Source organism: Odocoileus virginianus, chromosome 1, assembly GCF_023699985.2.
Source record: "Odocoileus virginianus isolate 20LAN1187 ecotype Illinois chromosome 1, Ovbor_1.2, whole genome shotgun sequence".
Taxonomy (NCBI): Eukaryota; Metazoa; Chordata; class Mammalia; order Artiodactyla; family Cervidae; genus Odocoileus; species Odocoileus virginianus.
Window position 1 is genome coordinate 42,714,328 of NC_069674.1, and position 19,476 is coordinate 42,733,803.

Here is a 19,476-nt window from a genome sequence, read left to right on the forward strand (position 1 = left end):
ATATCACTCAATTTTGCACACTGTTGAAGGGAGCAGATTTTATTTACAAATTATTCCAGGGAGTGAACCAAGAAGCATTAGGAAGGATCCTGTTAGTGCCAGATATACCATGGTTGAATAGTATCTCTGAGCTGGAAAACTTAACTACAGGGAAAAGGATAGGGGTGTGTGAATAGGTAATAAATGGAAATGGAGAAATGTCATAGCAAACAGGTGGAACATACCCTAGGGAAGAATGCAGTAGGGACAAGAGAATTATACTCTAAAGCTATCTCTCTCAGTTCTAAGGCTGATAATGGTGGATACTGTGAGAAACTTCTTAATCTTTTTTTTCTAAAGAAGGATAACTGGACCCTACATGAATAATTTGAGAGAAGAATTGATACAGCATCCTCCCATAAATCAACTTGCTGGTGGTGATTTAGTCACTAAGTTGTGTCCAACTCTTAGCGATCTCACGGACTATAACACCCTCCCTCCATCCTGCTCCAGCCCCTCTGTCCCTGGGATTTTCCAGACAAGAATATTGGATTTCTAGGGGATATTCCCAACCCAGGGATTGAACCCAAGTCTCCTGGATTGCAGGCAGATTTTTTTTTTTTTTTTTTTTAACCAGCTGAGCCATCAAGGATTCCGCTGCGAATCAACCTACTGCAGCTAACTATGGCTCTCACTCATATCATTGTTTACAGGCTATGTTTACCATTCTGGTTATTTCTGGGTTGACCTGAGAGAAATTCTACCACAGAGTCTTATTGAGTATAGATGCCCAACAGCAGAACATCAGTATTCTGTGTGGGCATAAGTCATGATAATGTGTTGCTGCAGCAGCTGCCTGGATATGATGGAAAGCAGATTGCTGCCTTCTGCCAAGTGTGTTAGAACTTGATTTGTCCCTTTAAATATTTCAAATGTAAATGTGCGTGGAACACATTTAAAGAAAGCTGAAATGGAACCCAGTGATCCAATATTACCAGCAACTCTCTTTTGGAGGTACACAAAAGATGGTTATGGGAAGCATTATGGTGCACTCAGTGGAGCTCAATGGAGCTATATTTGAGAGTAGAATATATCCCATTGACAGCCTCATGTGGCACATAGTATTTTTAATTGTAGACTGTATTTCCAAATCACACAGATCCCATACAAGTTAAATGGCAACAACATATGTGGTAGCTCGATAAGCAATGACCTTGTCACTCTAGATATTATGTGGAGGTTTTGGGAGATGGCTTTGGGTATTGAGTCTGTTTGAAATGTTTCTGGATGATCATCATGATATTGAGCAAGACTTGTTAACTCAAGTTTTCATTCCAGTTGCAAAGAAAGGCAATGCCAAAGAATGCTCAAATTACTGCACAATTGCACTCATCTCACATGCTAGCAAAGTAATGCTCAAAATTCTCCAAGCCAGGCTTCAACAGTATGTGAACCATGAACTTCCAGATTGTTCAAGCTGGATTTGGAAAAGGCAGAGGAACCAGAGATCAAATTGCCAACATCCATTGGATCATTGAAAAAGCAAGAGATTTCCAGAAAAATGTCTACTTCTTCTTTATTGACCGAACATCAAAAGTTTTTATAAATTGAAAACCAGATATCCCATGTCAAGGAATTTAGAACTTCTCTATGTATGGGAAGATGCAAGAGTCTGGGCTCACTGAAATCATTCCTTTGATATGCACATCACTTATCTGGAGCCAGTATTCTGTTTTCACATCCTGAGTTCCTCAGGGCTCACCATACGGAGTGGTTGCAGTCTGATGGCTGATATTAATAGATAGCAGGTACTCTTCTCCTTCCTGAGCACCCTTGGGGCTCACCAGATCACATTTGAGGGATGCAATCTCTGATGACTGTGATGTCCTTGTTTACTGATACAGCAGGAAATATCCCTTTTCTCAGTAAGAAAGAAAAAATAATAATCAAACTTGTAAGAAAATATCAAAAGGTCCATGAAGGACTATGGCCACAATTGAGTTCATTGAGTGGGTTCAATTGATGATTGATGTGAGGATGTTGTTAGATTTTTTGTATAAAATATTGTTAAGACAATTAATGAACAGAAACTCAAGAAATGTGTCAAGGAAGTATTGACCAACGTCAGAATGTGGATTGGAAAGGAGAATGCTAGTCACATGCATGTTGTCTTCTCTCTTTGCTACGGGATGCTTCTGGAGAGAAAAATATACTAAAATCCCTTGTGAAAATTTAAAATATAGAAATGGCAAGCACAGCAGTGGTATTTTCTAGCAAGAGGATTCTAATACATGGAATATTTTGAGTACCTATGTATAATCTGTCTAGGACTGCTTATATTAGATCTGTGTGAATTTATGGATCATGGCTACCTGGAAAATATCACATAAGCTATGTAACCGTCTGTGTACAAAATGGAGTTGTTTCAAGACAGAAATACTTCTCTTTTATTAAAGTGATGCTTTTGCAAACTTGAAACTTCTCATGCTCAGTCATGTCCAACTCTTTGCAACCCCATGAACTATAGCCCACCATGGGAAGCCCTCTGTCCATGGGATTCTCCAGGCAAGAATACTGGAGTGGGTTGCCATTTCTTCCTCCAGGGTATCTTCTCAACCCAGAGATTGAAACCGTGTCTCCTGCATCTCCTGCATTGACAGGTGGATTCTTTACCATGGAGCCACCTGGGCCTCCCAGTGCTTTTGCATGCTACACTTAAAAGTTGTGTATTAAATCTAGACCAGAGCAGGCACTAATACAACATTAAAGAACCTGGGGAGAGGTGTTGGCTATCCCAGACTTTTCCATACTTTTCTTTTCTTATGATGTCCTATCTCCTTGAAATTATTTATATGGCTTAATTCTAGATAACATCTCTGATCCTTTGAATCTGATTTGACAATTCACTCCTTTAGCTCATTCAAGCTACAGCCCTCATTGCTCAAGATTGACCACTATGACACTTTAAATGGGCTTCCAAGGTTTTTCCAGATCCAAGCCTTTCCTTTCTAGAGCCACATCAAAACTTTTTCATTCCTTGATCCAGGTTCTCTTTATTTTGCTCTCAATTAATATATTGAACGTTATAATTAATATACACTTATTATCATCAGTATTATTATTGTTAGTGTTCTCTGGTTAAAGAAATGGATTTGGAGTCACATGTCTTCACACAGAACTATGGTGACAGGATATGTTATTTTATTTTATTTTTTTGTTTTTTTTTTCAAGTGGAGGTGACCTCTTTTGCCTTTTGAACTTTCCATGTGACTATTTTTTTTACTCCCTCTCTTGACGTATTCAGCTTTGAAATAATTTTTTGTAAACATGTCTTATTTCTACAACTAGGACAGAAATGTTTGTCACTATTTTCTAAATCTCCCACAGTGTTTGGCAGAATGTATTTTCTTTTTGTTTTTCCATTTATTTTTATTAGTTGAAGGCTAATTACTTTACAATATTGTAGTGGTTTTTCTCATACATTGACATGAATCAGCCATGGATTTACATGTATTCCCCATCCTGATCCCCCCTCCCAGAATGTATTTTCTATAAAGGTACTTCATGCACATTTGACAAATTAAATTGAGTGGACAGATAAGTCTTTTTGGTTTTCTTCAAAACAGGGGAGATTGTAATGATAACATTATTAACATAAATAAGTAAATTCTACTCCAGTTTATTTTCTAATATCCCACCCTTAGATAAAAGAGGTGAAACATCTTTCCTTTTTTACATTTTATTTATTGTGAGGAAAAAGACAAAGATTTATTTTTCTTTTTGGTGTGGGTGGGGACCATCTTCAAGGAATTTTATTCTATCTATTGAGAGATTTCAGAAAATTCCTGAATTTTCAGGCAGTCAAAAATATGGGAAAAAGGAAGAATCAGAGAATCAGGAAAATTAGGAAGCCTATTATGTATTACTGACCCGAGAAATCAGGACCTGAGGTTTAATGAAAAGTCACCGAAAAGGCAACAATGGGGAAAATTGGCATTTAGAGAAACTTGTAATTTGTTTGTTCCGAAGAAACATTCACTTCGAGGTCCAATTAAGATCAAAATAGTTTTTACTGGTAGTTCATTAAACCCAACAGATGGCCAGTGATTTCTGCTGAGGGAGTTATAGTTTACAAATGAGGATTTTAAGGACTATTTAGATGCTTGAATGTTTTGAGGGCACCTCCTCTTAATGGCATCTCCTACCTTTCTCCATCCGCTGATGGGCAAAGAGCTTGATTTCTTACTCAGAGGAGCAAGGGCTGTGGGAAGTTCAGAGGCTGGACCTTTGCAGGTTAGGGTTGCCTCCCAAAGCTCTCATAAAACAGTCAGTATTTAGTACTTTCATGCTTTAGTCACTTTTCTCCCTACAATTAGGCCAAGGTCGGGTTCTTGTGGTATTTTATCTACATGTAAACAGATAGCTGAGTGAGGGAAAAAAAAGAAAATAATTCTGTGAAGAGGGTTGTCTTTAATTCTTTTATCTGAAACTGTCTTTGCCAGGAAAATAGCTTATTATATGTAGCCTTATGCACTTGAAGTAAAAACCTTCTTTGTTTTCCTGAGAACTTAAGAGTATCTTTGTGAAATAATTATACATCAATAATTGTACATTTCATTAACAGGGACTTTGATGTGGGCTCTAGTTTTATTGGATCATCTTCCCTCTAGCTGTTTTACTGGCCACAGACAAAGGAAGTTGTCAGTATGTTTATGTTCTGTGTATGTGGGTACAATAGTAATTTGTTCAGTCACTCAGTAGTGTTCGATTCTTTGTGACCCCATGGACCGCGACATGTCAGGCTTCCCTGTCCTTCATCATCTCCTGGAGCTTGCTCAAACTCATGTCCATTGAGTTGGTGATGCCATCCAACCATCTCATCCTCTGTTGTCCCCTTCTCGTCCTGCCCTCAATCTTTCCCAGAATCAGAGTCTTTGCTGATGAGTTGACTTCTCACATCCGGTGGCCAAAGTATTGGAGTTTCAGCTTCAGCATCAGTCCTTCCAATGAATACTGGTGGTTAATTTCCTTTAGGACTGACTGGTTTGATCTCCTTTAAAGTCCAAGGGACTCTCAAGAGTCTTCTCCAACACCACAGTTCAAAAGCATCACTTCTTCTGTGCTCAGCCTTCTTTAGAGTCCAACTCTCACATCCACACATGACTATTGGAAAAACCATAGCCTTGACTATACAGATCTTTGTTGGCAAAGTAATGTCTCTGCTTTTAAATATGCTGTCTAGGTTTGTCATAGCTTTTCTTCCAAACAGCAAGCATCTTTTAATTTCAGAGCTTCTGTCACCATCTGCAGTAATTTTGGAGTCCAAGAAAATAGTATCAGTCACTGTTCCCATTGTTTTCCCATCAATTTGCCGTGAAGTTATGGGATCAGATGCCATGATTTTAGTTTTTTGAATGTTGAGTTTTAAGCCAACTTTTTCACTCTCTTCTTTCACCTTCATAAAGAGGCTCTTTAGTTCCTCTTCACTTTCTGCCATAAAGGTGGTGTCTTCTGCATATCTGAGGTTATTGATATTTTACTGGCAATCTTGATTCCAGTTTGTGTTTCATCCAACCCAGCATTTCTCCTGATATACTCTGCATATAAGTTAAATCAGCAGGGTGAAAATATAGAGCCTTGATGTACTCCTTTCCCAATTGGGAGCCAGTCTATTTTTCCATATACAGTTCTAACTATTGCTACTTGATTTGCATACAGATTTCTCAGGAGGCACGTAAGGTGGTCTGACAAGTGCTCGGATCTGGTGCACTGGGAAGAGCCAAAGGGATCGGGTGGAGAGGGAGGTGGGAGGGGGGATCGGGATGGGGAATACATGTAAATCCATGGCTCATTCATGTCAATGTATGACAAAAACCACTACAATATTGTAAAGTAATTAGCCTCCAACTAATAAAAATAAATGAAAAAAAATATTTTTACACATAGTAGGTAAAAAAAAAAAGAATTTTCCAGTTTGTTGTGGTCCACACAGTCAAAGGCTTTAGCATAGTCATTGAAGCAGAAGTAGATTTTTTTTGGAATTTTCCTGATTTTTCTATGATCCATCGATTTTTGGCAATTTGATCTCTGGTTCTTCTGCCTTTTTCTAAATCCAGCTTGAACATCTGAAAGTTTTGATTCACATACTGTTGAAGCCTGGCTTGGAGAATTTTGAGCATTACTTTGCTATCATGTGCTGCTACTGCTGCTAAGTCACTTCAGTTGTGTTCGACTCTGTGCAACCCCATAGACAGCAGTCCACCAGGCTCCTCCATCCCTAGGATTCTCCAGGCAAGGACACTGGAGTGGGTTGCCATTTCCTTCTCCAATGCATGAAAGTGAAAAGTGAAAGTGAAGTTGCTCAGTCGTGTCCGACTCAGCGACCCCATGGACTGCAGCCTACCAGGCTCCTCTGTCCATGGGATTTTCCAGGCAAGAGTGCTGGAGTGGGGTGCCATTGCCTTCTCTGGCTAGCATGTGAAATGAGTGCAATTGTGTTGAGCAATCTTTGGCATTGTCCTTCTTTGGAATTGGAATGAATACTGACCTTTTCCAGTCCTGTGGCCACTGTGAAATTTTCCAAATTTGCTGGCATATTGAGTGTAGCACTTTCATGGCATCATCTTTTAGGATTTGAAATAGCTCAGCTAGAATTCCATCACCTTCACTAAGCTTTGTTTGTAGTGATGCTTGCTAAGGCCCACTTGACTTCATACTCCAAGATGTCTGGCTCTAGGTGAGTGATCACATCTTCATGGTTATCTGGGTCATTAAAATCTTTTTTGTATCACTCTTCTGTGTATTCTTTCCACCTCTTCTTAATAGCTTCTGCTTCTGTTAGGTCCATACTGTTTCTACCTTTATCGTGCGCATCTTTGCATGAAATTTTCCCTTGGTATCTCTAAGTTTCTTGAAGTGATCTCTAGTCTTCCCATTATACTGTTTTTCTCTATATCTTTGCATTGATCAGTTAGTAAGGTTTTCTTATCTCTCCTTGCTATTCTTTGGAACTCTGCATTCAGATGGGTATATCTTTCATTTTCTGCTTTGCCTTTCACTTCTCTTCTTTTTTACTCAGCTATTCCTCAGATAACCGTTGTCCCTTTTTGCATTTCTCTTCTTGGGGATGGTTTTGATCACTGCCTCCTGTACAATGTTACCTCTGTCCATAGTTCATCAGGCACTCTGTTTATCAGATCTAATTCCTTGAATCCACTTGTCACCTCCACTGTATAATTGTAAGGGATTTGAGTTAGGTTATACCTGTATGGCCTAGTGGTTTTCCCTACTTTTTTCAATTTAAATCTGAATTTTGCAGTAAGGAACTGATTATCTGAATCATAGTTAGCTTTGGGTCTTTTTTTCCTCTGATTATATAGAGCTTCTCCACATTCAGCTGCAGAGAATATAATCAGTCTGATATCAGTATTGACCATCTGGTGATGTCCTAGTGTAAAGTCGTGTCTTGTGTTGTTGGAGGAGGCTGTTTGCTATGACCAGTGTGTTCTCTTAACAACACTCTGTTAGCCTTAGCCCTGCTTCATTCTGTACTCCAAGGCCAAACTTGCCTGTTACTCCAGGTATCTCTTGACTTCCTACTTTTGCATCCCAGTCCCCTGTGATAAAAAGGACATCTTTTTTTTGGTGTTAGTTCTAGAAGATCTTGTAGGTCTCCATAGAACCATTCAATTTCAGGTTCTTCAGCATTAATGGTTGGGGCATAGCCTTGGATTTCTGTGATATTGAATGATTTGCCTTAGAAACGAACAGAGATCGTTCTGTCGTTTTTGAGATTGCACCCAAGTACTGCATTTCTCTTTTGTTGACAATGAGGGCTACTCCATTTCTTCTAAGGGATTCTTGCCCACAATAGTAGATATAATGGTCATGTGAGTTAAATTTGCCCATTATGGTCAATTTTAGTTCACCAGTTCCTAAAATGTCAATGTTCGCTCTTGCCATCTCTTGTTTGACCACTTACAGTTTACCTTGACTCATGGACCTAACATTCCAGGTACCTATACAATACTGTTCATTACAGTATTGGACTTTACTTTCACCACCAGTCACATCTACAACTGGGCAATTTTTCTGCTTTGGCTCAGCTTCTTCATTTCTTCTGGAGCTATTTCTGTTCTCTTCTCTAGTTGCGTATTGGCACCTTCCAACCTGGGGAGTTCTTCTTTTAGTGTCATATCTTTTTGCCTTTTCATACTGTTCATATTGACAAATGGCAGTTCATCAATACTGTTTATTTAATTTTGCTTTCTTGACTACAGATAAAACACATCTTTGTTAACATATCTTAGATAAAGATATTTTCCTTTCTTTATAGAATGATTGTCTGTGAGGATTATTTCTAGAAGGCTTGTCAAAGTTTAATGTGATATGCTAGTCTTTATTCTGGAAGTTGGTATTTAAGTACTATTATGTAATACTCAAAAAGTATTAAAATTTAGTCTCAGAGTAGTGTTATGATAAAAAACTGTAATAATAAATATTTCATAGAAACTCTAATTTCTCCTTGCATTTCTCAAATATTGAGAAGCAATAATTTTGCTCATGCTAATAATAACTCAAAATTTTTTCTTAATAATAAACTTTTGTTAATTTAATGCTGTCTAGGTGATACAGCTCTTTATGTAAGGTTGCTTCAGGGATTGACTGACATCAGAAGGAAGGAAGGAAAAATTTTCCAGTCATGTCTCAGAACCTGAAGGTTGAATGACACCAAGAACTTATATAGTTTCCCTGTGGCCTATCTTACACAGAATAACTATACAAAAAAAGAGTTTCACGACCCAGATAATCATGATGGTGTGATCACTCACCTAGAGCCAAACACCCTGGAATGTGAAGTCAAATGGGCCTTAAGAAGCATCACTACAAACAAAGCTAGTGGAAGTGATGGAATTCCAGTTGAGTTATTTCAAATCCTAACAGATGATGCTGTGAAAGTGCTGCACTCAATATGCCAGCAAATTTGGAGAACTTGGCAGTGGTCACAGGACTGGAAAAGGTCAGTCTTTATTCCAATCCCCAAAAAAGGCAATGCCAAAGAATGCTCAAACTACTGCACAATCGCACTCATCTCACATGCTCGGAAAGTAACGCTCAAAATTCTTCAAGCTAGGCTTCAGCAATATGTGAATCATGAACTTCCAGCTGTTCAAGGTGGATTTAGGAAAGGCAGAGGAATCAGAGATCAATTGCCAACATCTGTTGGATCACTGAAAAAGCAAGAGTCCCAGAAAAACATCTACTTCTGCTTTATTGACTATGCCAAAGCCTTTGACTGTGTAGACCACAAAAAACTGTGGAAAATTCTTAAAGAGATGGGAATACCAAACCACCTGATATGCCTCTTGAGAAATATGTATGTAGATCAGGAAGCAACAGCTAGAACTGAACATGGAACAACAGACTGGTTCCAAATCAGGAAAGGAATATGTCAAGGCTGTATATTGTTACCCTGCTTATTTAACTTATATGCAGAGTACATCATGAGAAACACTGGGGTGGATGAAGCACAAACTGGAATCAAGATTGCTGGGAGAAATATCAATAACCTCAGATATGCAGATGACACCACCCTTATGGCAGAAAGTGAAGAGGAACTAAAAAGCCTCTTGATGAAAGTGAAAGAGGAGAGTGAAAAAGTTGGCTTAAAACTCAACATTCAGAAAATTAAGATCATGGCATCTGGTCCCATCACTTCATGGCAAATAGTTGGGGAAACAATGGAAACAGTGACAGACTATGTTTTTTCTGGTTCTAAAATCACTGCAGATGATGACTGCAGCCATGAAATTAAAAGACACTTTCTCCTTGGAAGAAAAGTTATGACCAACCTGGACAACCTATAAAAAAGCGGAGACATTACTCTGCCAACAAAGGTCATCCAGTCAAAACTATGGTTTTTCCAGTAGTCATGTATGATATGAGAGTTGGACTATAAAGAAAGTTGAGCGCTGAAGAATTGATTTGAACTCTGGTGTTGAAGAGACTCTTGAGAGTCCCTTGGATTGCTAGGAGATCCAAACAGACCATCCTAAAGGAATTGGTCCTGAATATTCATTGGAAGGACTGATGTTGAAGCTGGAACTCCAATACTCTGGCCACCTGATGCAAAGAACTGACTCATTAGAAAAGACTCTGTTGCTGGGAAAGATTGAAGGCAGGAGGAGAAGGGGACAACAGAGGATGAGATGGTTGGATGGCATCACTGACTCAATGGACATGAGTTTGAGTAGACTCCAGGAGTTCGTGATGGACAGGGAACCTGGGCTGCTGTAGTCTATGGGGTCTCAGAGAGTTGGACATGACTGAGCGACTGAACTGAACTATCTTACAAATTCACTATTTCTTTCTTTATTTTTTCACTATTTCTTTAAAAATAAGTGATGAAACAAAAAAGCAATCAATAAGAAAAGAAAAAGAAGCTTGCTTAAATAATGCTTTTGTCGGGTTTTTTCTAGCTCAGAAACTTTCAATGGCTCTATTTCATATTCTGTTAGAACCAAATTTCTCTGCATGGGCTTTTAAGGTTTTTTTTTTTTTACATTCCGGCTACATTGTTAGCTCTCAAATTCAGTTTCTCCAGCCTCGTCTCTTTATGATTTCATGAACATGGCATAAATATTCATTCTTATACATCTTTAATAATGGTATTTCTTTGTCCTGGAATTTCATCTCCTCATCTGCTTATTTCCAACTAGTCCAAGAAAAATATAGGCATTACCGTCTTTTCTACATCTTCCCTGACAACCTCAACAGCTTTTGAACCATTTCTGCTAATTTTAGATTGTGTTATATAAAATGCTGTATATAATTAGTACAACATTTCATTTATCTGTTACTGTTGCAAATGATTGCCATCACAAGCGTGAGTTTTCTAGAATATGAAAACACAGAAATCTCTTTATTTTTATATTGCTTTGTATGAAATATTTCTGTCAAGCATTACAAGCATTTCTGCCTAAATAAAGGATACAAAACATACTTAAAACTATTGATGGTTCATGATCATTACTATGAACATTAGGTTCAGTTCAGTCAGTTGTGTCTGACTCTTTCAACCCCATGGACTGCAGCGCTCCAGCCTTCCCTGTCCATCACCAACTCCTGGAGCTTGCTCAAATTCATGTCCATTGACTTGGTAATGCCATCCAATCGTCTCATCCTCTGTCATCCCCTTCTTCTCCTGCCTTCAATCTTTCCCAGCATCAGGGTCTTTTCCAGTGAGTTGGCTCTTTGCATTAGGAGGCCAAATTATTGGAGTTTCAGCTTGAGCATCAGTCCTCCCAATGAATATTCAGGACTGATTTCCTTTACGATTGACTGTTTGATCTCCTTGCAGTCCAAGAGACTCTCAAGAGTCTTCTCCATCTCCACAGTTCAAAAGCAGCAATTCTTCGGCGCTCAGCTTTCTTTATAGTCCAACTCTCACATCCACACACGACTACTGGAAAAACCACAGCTTTGACTAGATGGACATTTGTTGGCAAAGTAATGTCTCTGTTTTTTAATATGCTGTCTAGGTTGGTCATACTTTTTATTTCAAGGAGCAAGTATCTTTTAATTTCGTGGCTGCAGTCACCATCAGTGGTGACTTTGGAGCCCCCCCCAATTTTTTTTTGTTGAACTCAAACATTTTTTGAATGTTGAGTTTAAGCCGGCTTTTTCACTCTCCTGTTTCACCTTCATCAAGAGGCTGTTTAGTTCCTCTTCACTTTCTGCCATAAGGATAGTATCATATGTGTATCTGAGGTTATTGATATTTCTCCCAGCAATCTTGATCCCAGCATGTGCTTCATCCAGCCAGGCATTTCACATGATGTATTCTGATCAGGGTGACAAATACAGCCTTGACCTACTCCTTTCCTAATTTGGAGCCAATCTGTCTGGTTCTAACTGTTGCTTCTTGCCCTGCATATATATTTCTTAAGAGGCAGGTCAGGTGGTTTGGTATTCCCATCTCTTGAAGGATTTTCCAAAGTTTAATTGTGATATACACAGTCTAAGGCTTTGGTGTAATCAATAAAGTAGAAGTAGATGTTTTTCTGAAACTCTCTTGCTTTTTCAATGATCCAATGGATGTTAGCAAATTGATCTCTGGTTTCTCTGCTTTTTCTAAATCTGGCTTGAACACCTGAAAGTTCATGGTTCATGTACTATTGAAGCCTAGCTTGGAGAATTTTGAGCATTGCTTTGCTAGCATGTGAGATGAGTGCAATTGTGCAGTAGTTTGAATATTCTTTGGCATTGCCCTTTTTTGGAATTGGAAAGAAAACTGACCATTTCCAGTTCTGTGGTCACTGCTAAGTTTTGCAAATTTGCTGGCATATTGAGTGCATCGCTTCTTTTTTTGTTTTTTGTTTTTTTATGCATTTATTTTTATTAGTTGGAGGCTAATTACAATATTGTAGTTTTTTTTTCATTTATTTTTATTAGTTGGAGGCTAATTACTTTACAGTATTGTAGTGGGTTTTGTCATACATTAACATGAATCAGCCATGGATTTACATGTATTCCCCCATCCCGATCCCCCCTCCCACCTCCCTCTCCACCCGATCCCTCTGGGTCTTCCCAGTGCACCAGGCCTGAGCACTTGTCTCATGCACCCAACCTGGGCTGGTGATCTGTTTCACCATAGATAATATACATCACTTCTTCAACAACATCTTTTAGGATTTGAAATAGCTCAACTGTCATTCCTTCACCTCCACTAGCTATATTTGTAGTGATGCTCCTAAGGCCCACTTGACTTCACATTCCAGGATGTCTGGCTTTAGGTGAGTGATCACATCATTGTGAGCATTAATTACTATGAACTATGAACATTAATTATTATATTATGCTATATAGTGTTAGTTGGTCTGTCATGTCCAACTCTTGTGACCCCATTTACTGGAGCCTGCCAGCCTCCTCTGTCTATAGGATTTTCTAGACAAGGCAGTAAATGGGACTTCTCTGGTGGCTCAGTGGTAAAGAATCCTCCTGCAATGCAGGAGATGCAGTAGGAGCTGCAGGTTTAATCCCTGGGTCAGGAATATTCCCTGGTGAAGGAAATGGCAACCCACTCCAGTATTCTTGCCTGGAAAATCCCATGGTCAGAGGAGCCTGGTGAACTACAGTGCGTGGTGGTCTCAAAAAAGTTGGATATGACTTAGTGACTAAATAACAACAACAAATAGTAAATATCAAGGCATTTGTTCTGTGTAAACATTCTTCTGATTTCATGTTTTCTTCTGTTTCTTTTCTTGGTAATAGACTTTCAAGCATCATCTCTGTAACCCATATTTCCACCTTATAATAACACTGCATTTTCCATCTATCTATTGTATCCATTTTAGGTAGACTGGACCTTCCTTGTTGATGACAAGTGAACTGCAGAGCAATAAAGGCAGCCCGCTATCTCAGTTTCTAGGGGCTGGAGCTAATTTCGTTAACTCTACCCTGTCAGGAGAATGATTTCTAACCATTCCAACCCTGGCATGTCCTTTTATGCCATTCTGACAACCAAATAGGATGGGCAAATGGATACAGGAGCATTTAGTTGATTGACATCAGTCAACTTATATATCTTGGAGGTCTTTGTTCTACTTGCCTGATCTTCAGTTGGATGTGGACTTGCTATACATTTACTGTTGTTTTATAATATTTCATGTCTTACTTTCCTCAGTTTGATTAGATTATAAAATATCTTTTGGACATTTACCATAAAATCAGTACATTCTATATGATGAGAAATATAATTATATTTATATCTGACTTATGCTGTAGAAGATTTCTCATAATCACCAATTTAAACCTCATAATCATACTGCATTATAATTTATGATACATTCATTTTACAGACAAAGGGAAATTTAGAGAAAGAGGGTTATGCTGCTGGCACATGAGTTTCAAACGCAAGTCTTCTGACTTCTGTTCCAGTGTATCCTCAACTATTACTTCACCTTTTGAGTAAGGCATTGAGCTAGTCTTCAAGAAGCTTCTTGCTTCCTCAGAATGGATAGAATAAACACAGAATAAGTACCCAATTGGGATGTGGTTAGTGCTCTGAAGAAGTGAGACAGCTTGGTAGAAATTCAAAGGTGGTATACAATTGTGTGTCTGAGTCCTTGCTCAAAGTAAAACATATAAGAAAGTCATTGATATTTATAAGGAAGAAGTATCCTAAGAAATAGGCCTTGGTATGTGTAATATTTGGAAGATAGATGCTGAATGGAATTTGATGGCAGACAAAGGCATAGACTGTGGAAACAAAGACTTGTACAGTTTGATACAAAGTACACATGGAATTTGAGAGGGATTAGTGGAGATTTATGGTATATTTCTAGGAGAGTTGTGATGACTATGCTGAGGATAATGTCTTTAAAACTGTTTCCTGTTAATAGTGTATTTGATTTAATGGTGAGAGATGGCTTTAGATATCATGTTGTAATGAGTTCATTTTTTTCCTTGGTTGGAGAAATGGTGAGAGCCACATGTAAGCTTTTTGACTGAGAGGCTGATACTAATCAATTTGTTCTTGATTGTGATGTTCCAGGTAGCATTTATTTATATGCTGGTACATGGGGAGTTTGGAAGTTGTTTATGTGATCCAATATTCTTGTTTCCACTCCAGATATGATTATTTAACAGCCACTAGAAAAGAGATCAGTAGTGCTATAAAGACCCCCAACTGGGATTTTAATTAAAGATAATATATTTATGCACCAAGAAGAAAGTTATTAGAAATTATTAATTGCACAATTTAAACTCCATAGGAAGAAGTTAATATTTTTCAATAACTTGTTTTTAATATGGGTAAAATTTACATCATTTTCACTTTCATTTTACCTAAAATTTTGGTAATGCTCTTGTTTTCCTAAACAGTGACTGTATTGACCAACTTCTTACTTTAAAAATTTGTCTCTTTAAGACAAATCATTAAGATCAGTTACTTGACTAGCTTCTTGATTGATCTGTTAACTCAGGTAAAAGAAACTCTTTAGTCCTTGTAGAAAAAAGTCTACAATACCTGAAATATAGTAAGCTGTCTTCCTCTCCATTTTAGTGGGTACACTAAATGTGCAAGGGTTTTTGCTTTGCCTTATCTTCCCATGAGACTTTAAGGATTAAACAATTCCTAGCAAAGAAACAAAGGCAAAGTCATGCTATTTCTCAAATAATTCAAGTGGAACCTGGCAATGAGATGAAGTATAAGCCCAGGACACTGGGAAAAAACCAAACTGAAATTGCCAAAATAGCCCAAATGTTGGGGAACATTTTTGTGCTGTATTGAATTCAAGCTAGAGAGATACTCTGAAAATATTTTGATGCCTTTGTTTTTTTAAGAAAAATGTCAGGTACTGAAGATTAACTTTTATTCATGCATTCAATAAAAAAATTAGACATATATATGTGGACTGTGGGTTGTTTTGAAATAAGAATAAAATCTGAAACATTTTATTTGATGGAGAACTTTTATAAACAAGTTTCCAAATTAGAATAAACATTTTGAAACTCAAATAATCCTTTGACTATGATTAGATTTAGTTCTATTGATACCTAATATTTTTAGGCTTTAGTGGATAATATAAAAGAAACTTGATTTTCTCTATGAATCACTTTAAATTTTGAGCCATGGGTTTTAGTTTTTTTAAGAGCTAAAATCAGAAAATACATCATGTGCCCAAAGAGTGCCATCTATCCCTATTTAAGAAGATTTACAGAAAAACTATTGTATATTACTATTATAGACAGAAGCACCATGGTTGCATTATTTGAGAACAAAAAAATTATATCCATAGCTAACTAGCTAGTGAAGTAGCTCAGTTGTGTCCGACTCTTTGTGACCCCGTGGACTGTAGCCTACCAGGCTTCTCCCTCCATGGGATTCTCCAGGCAAGAATACTGGAGTGGGTTGCCATTTCCTTCTCCAAGGAATCTTCCTGATCCAGGGATTGAACTGGGGTCTCCTGCATTGCAGGCAGATGCTTTAACCTCTGAGCCATATCCATATCCTGATGTTAATTCATTGTATGACTCTATAGTGCCAGGTGGCACTAGTGGTAAAGAACCTGCCTGCCAGTGCAGGAGACATAAAAGATGTGGGTTTGATCCCTGGGTCCGGAAGATCCTCTGGAGTAGGGCATGCAACCTACTCCAGTATTCTTGCCTGGAGAATCCCCATAGACAGAGGAGCCTGGTGGACTACAGTCCATAGGGTCGCAAAGAGTCGGACACGACTGAAGCAACTTAGCATGCATGTATGCACACACACATGATTCTCTTGTTGCTTTCCAAAATACAGCTCTGTGTAAAAGTAAAAAAAAAATTATGTAAAATTTTGCATCTTTTATACATAGTCACTATAAGATATATTTGTGTTCAAACATTGTCTCTCTAGTTCCTTGCAAGTGTCAGACAATGACATTTCTGAATTTTGGATTCCATCTATTCACTGATAATCTCAAATCTGTATCACTACCCTAAGTTACTCTCCTGAGTCCACAGCTACACATCCAGCATCTTATCTGACATCCTCATTTGGAGATCTAATAGGTATTTCAAACTTCATGTATCTAAATAAAAGTAGAGACGCTCTCATCTCTCACTTCAATCCCAAATCTAATTCCTTACAAGCCATTTTATATCAGATTATACAATTTGCTCAATCAAAAGAAAAAAGAAAGAAAATCAAGAAATCATTCTTAATTCTTTTTGTTTTTTTTTATATTTGCATCCAGTATGTTGTTAATAAGCTATCCCCCCATTCTCTAAAATAACTATATTCAAAATCTGACCTCTTCTCTTTTTTAACCTTGCCACAGCCAGTTTGAAAAGCTATAAATTTTGCACTGACTTCTATAACAGCCTCCTGTAACCATTCTGCTGAAACCTTCCAAAGACTTCACATTGTATGTGAAAAAAGCCAGTGCCAAAGAATCCTAGCACTCACCAATAACCTAGTTTCTTTTTCAAAAATAAAGAACAGAAATTTCTCACAGCTCTTTTTAAAATCTGAAGTGTAGTTGATTTACAATCTTGTATTTGTTTCAGATGTATAGCAAAATGATTTGGTGCTATACATATTTTTTCCCATGTCTTGGCTATTGTAGTCATTCTGTGAACACTGAGGTGAATATAGTTTCTTTTCCACTGTGTGTGTGTATGTATATATACACAGACACATTTTTCTTATCCATTCAAAATGCAACACTTAGGTTGCTTATGTATCTTTACAATATACATATTCTTTTTACAATATATATATTCTTTTTCAGATTCTTTTCCCCTATAGATTGTTACAAAATATTGAGTATAGATAGTTCCCTGTACTGTGCAGTAGGTCCTTATTGGTTATCTATTTTATATATAGGTACTGTGAATATGTTAACCCAAATTCCTCATTTATCCTACCCCCACAACTTTTCTCCTTTGGTAACCATTAGTTCATTTTCTATATCTGTTTGGATTTATTTCTGTTTTGTACATTAGTTCATTTGTATCTTTTTTTGTTTGTTTTGAAGATTTCACATGTATGTGATACTACATGATATTTGTCTTTCTCTCTCTGGCTTACTTTGCCTAGTATGATAATCTCTAGGTCTAGATCTAATCATATTGCTATGAATGGCCTTATTTCATTCTTTCTTATGGTTGAGTTACATAGCTCAGTTGGTAAAGAATCAGCCTGCAATACAGGGGACCCTGGTTTGATGCCTGGATCGGAAAAATCTGCTGGAGAAGGGATAGGCAATCCACTCCATGATTCTTGGGCTTCCCTTGTGCTCAGCTGGTAAAGAATCTGCCCGCAATGTAGGAGACCTTGATACCATCTCTGGGTTGGGAAGATCCCCTGGAGAATGGAAAGGCTATCCGCTCCAGTATTCTGGCCTAGAGAATTACATGGACTGTATGGTCCATGGGGTCGCAAAAAGTCGGACATGACTGAGTGACTTTCACTTTTACAATATTCCATTGTATATATGAACTATTTTGTCTTTATTGAGTCATCTTGGACATTTAGGTTGTCTCCATGTCTTACCTATTTCAGTAGTGCTGCTGTGAGCATTGAGGTGCATATAGTTTCTTCTCTTCCAACCTGCGCATAAACACACACACACACATCATCCCTATCCATTCAATAAGCAATGCTTAGGTTGCTGCCGTGTCTTGGCGGTTATAAATAATGCTGCTATGAACACTGGAGTTCATGTCTTTTCAAATTAGTGTTTTTTGTTTTCTTTGGGTAGGTATCAGGAAGTTGATTTGGTAGATCAAATCATAATTCTTTTTATTTTTTGAGAAACCTCCATACTGTTTTCCATAGTGACTGCACCAATTTGTAATGCCAGCAAATGAATAAAAGCATTCCCTTTTAGCCACATATTTGTCAACACTAGCTGTTTGTTGTTTTTTTGATTATAGCCACTGTGACAGGTGTGAGGTGATATCTCATTGTTGTTTTGATTGAGCATATTTTCATGTCTCTGTTGGTCACCTGTATGTCTTTTTTTTGAAAAATGTCTATTCAGGCTCTTTGCCTGTTATAAAATTGAATTGTTTTTGATGTTAAGGTTTATGAGTTCTTTGTATATTTTGGATATTAATCCCTTACTGTGTATATTGTTTGCAAATAACTTCTCCTATATTTAGTAGACTGCTTTTTTGTTTAGTTGATGGTTTCTTTCACTGTGCAAAAGCTTTTTGGTTTGTTGTAGTCCACTTAAATATTTTTTGCTTTTTTTTTCCTTTGCCTTAGGAGACAAATTAAATGTCATTAAGACCAATGCCAGAGATTGTACTGGGTATATTTTCCTGTAGGAATTTTATGATATTAGGTCTTATATTTAAGTCTTTATGTTGAATTTATTTTTGTATATGGTGTGAGAAAGTAGTCCAGTTTGATTCTTGTGCATGTAGCTGTCCCGTTTTCCCAACACTATATGTTAAAGAAGCTATCTTTTCCATATTGTATGTTCTTGCCTCCTTTGTCATAGACTGACTATATATGCATGTGGGTTTATCTCTGGCTCTCTATTCTGTTCCATTGATCTATGCATCTGTTTTTATGCCAGTATTATAAAATTTGTCTGTTTTGGTTATTGAAGCTTTGTGGTATCATTTAAAATCAGATAGCATAATACCTAAGAAAAGGGATTCTAAATGTTTATTGTTATGGCCTGAAATACTGCCTGGCATGCAGTATGTACTCAGTATTTTTTAACCGTTTGACTACTGTGTGTGCATGTGTGCTCAGTCATATCCAACCCTATGGACGGTACCTGCCAGGCTTCTCTGTCCATGGGATATTCCAGGCAAGAATATTGGAGTGGGTTGCCATTTCCTCCTCCAGGGGAACTTCTTGACCCAGTCATCAAGCCCATATCTCCTGTGTCTCCTATACTGCAGGCAGAGTCTCTACCACCTGAGTCACCTGGGAACAAGGTGTATGATACTTGAAAATAAGAATTGTATCCTGTAGCTCAAATGTATACAAAG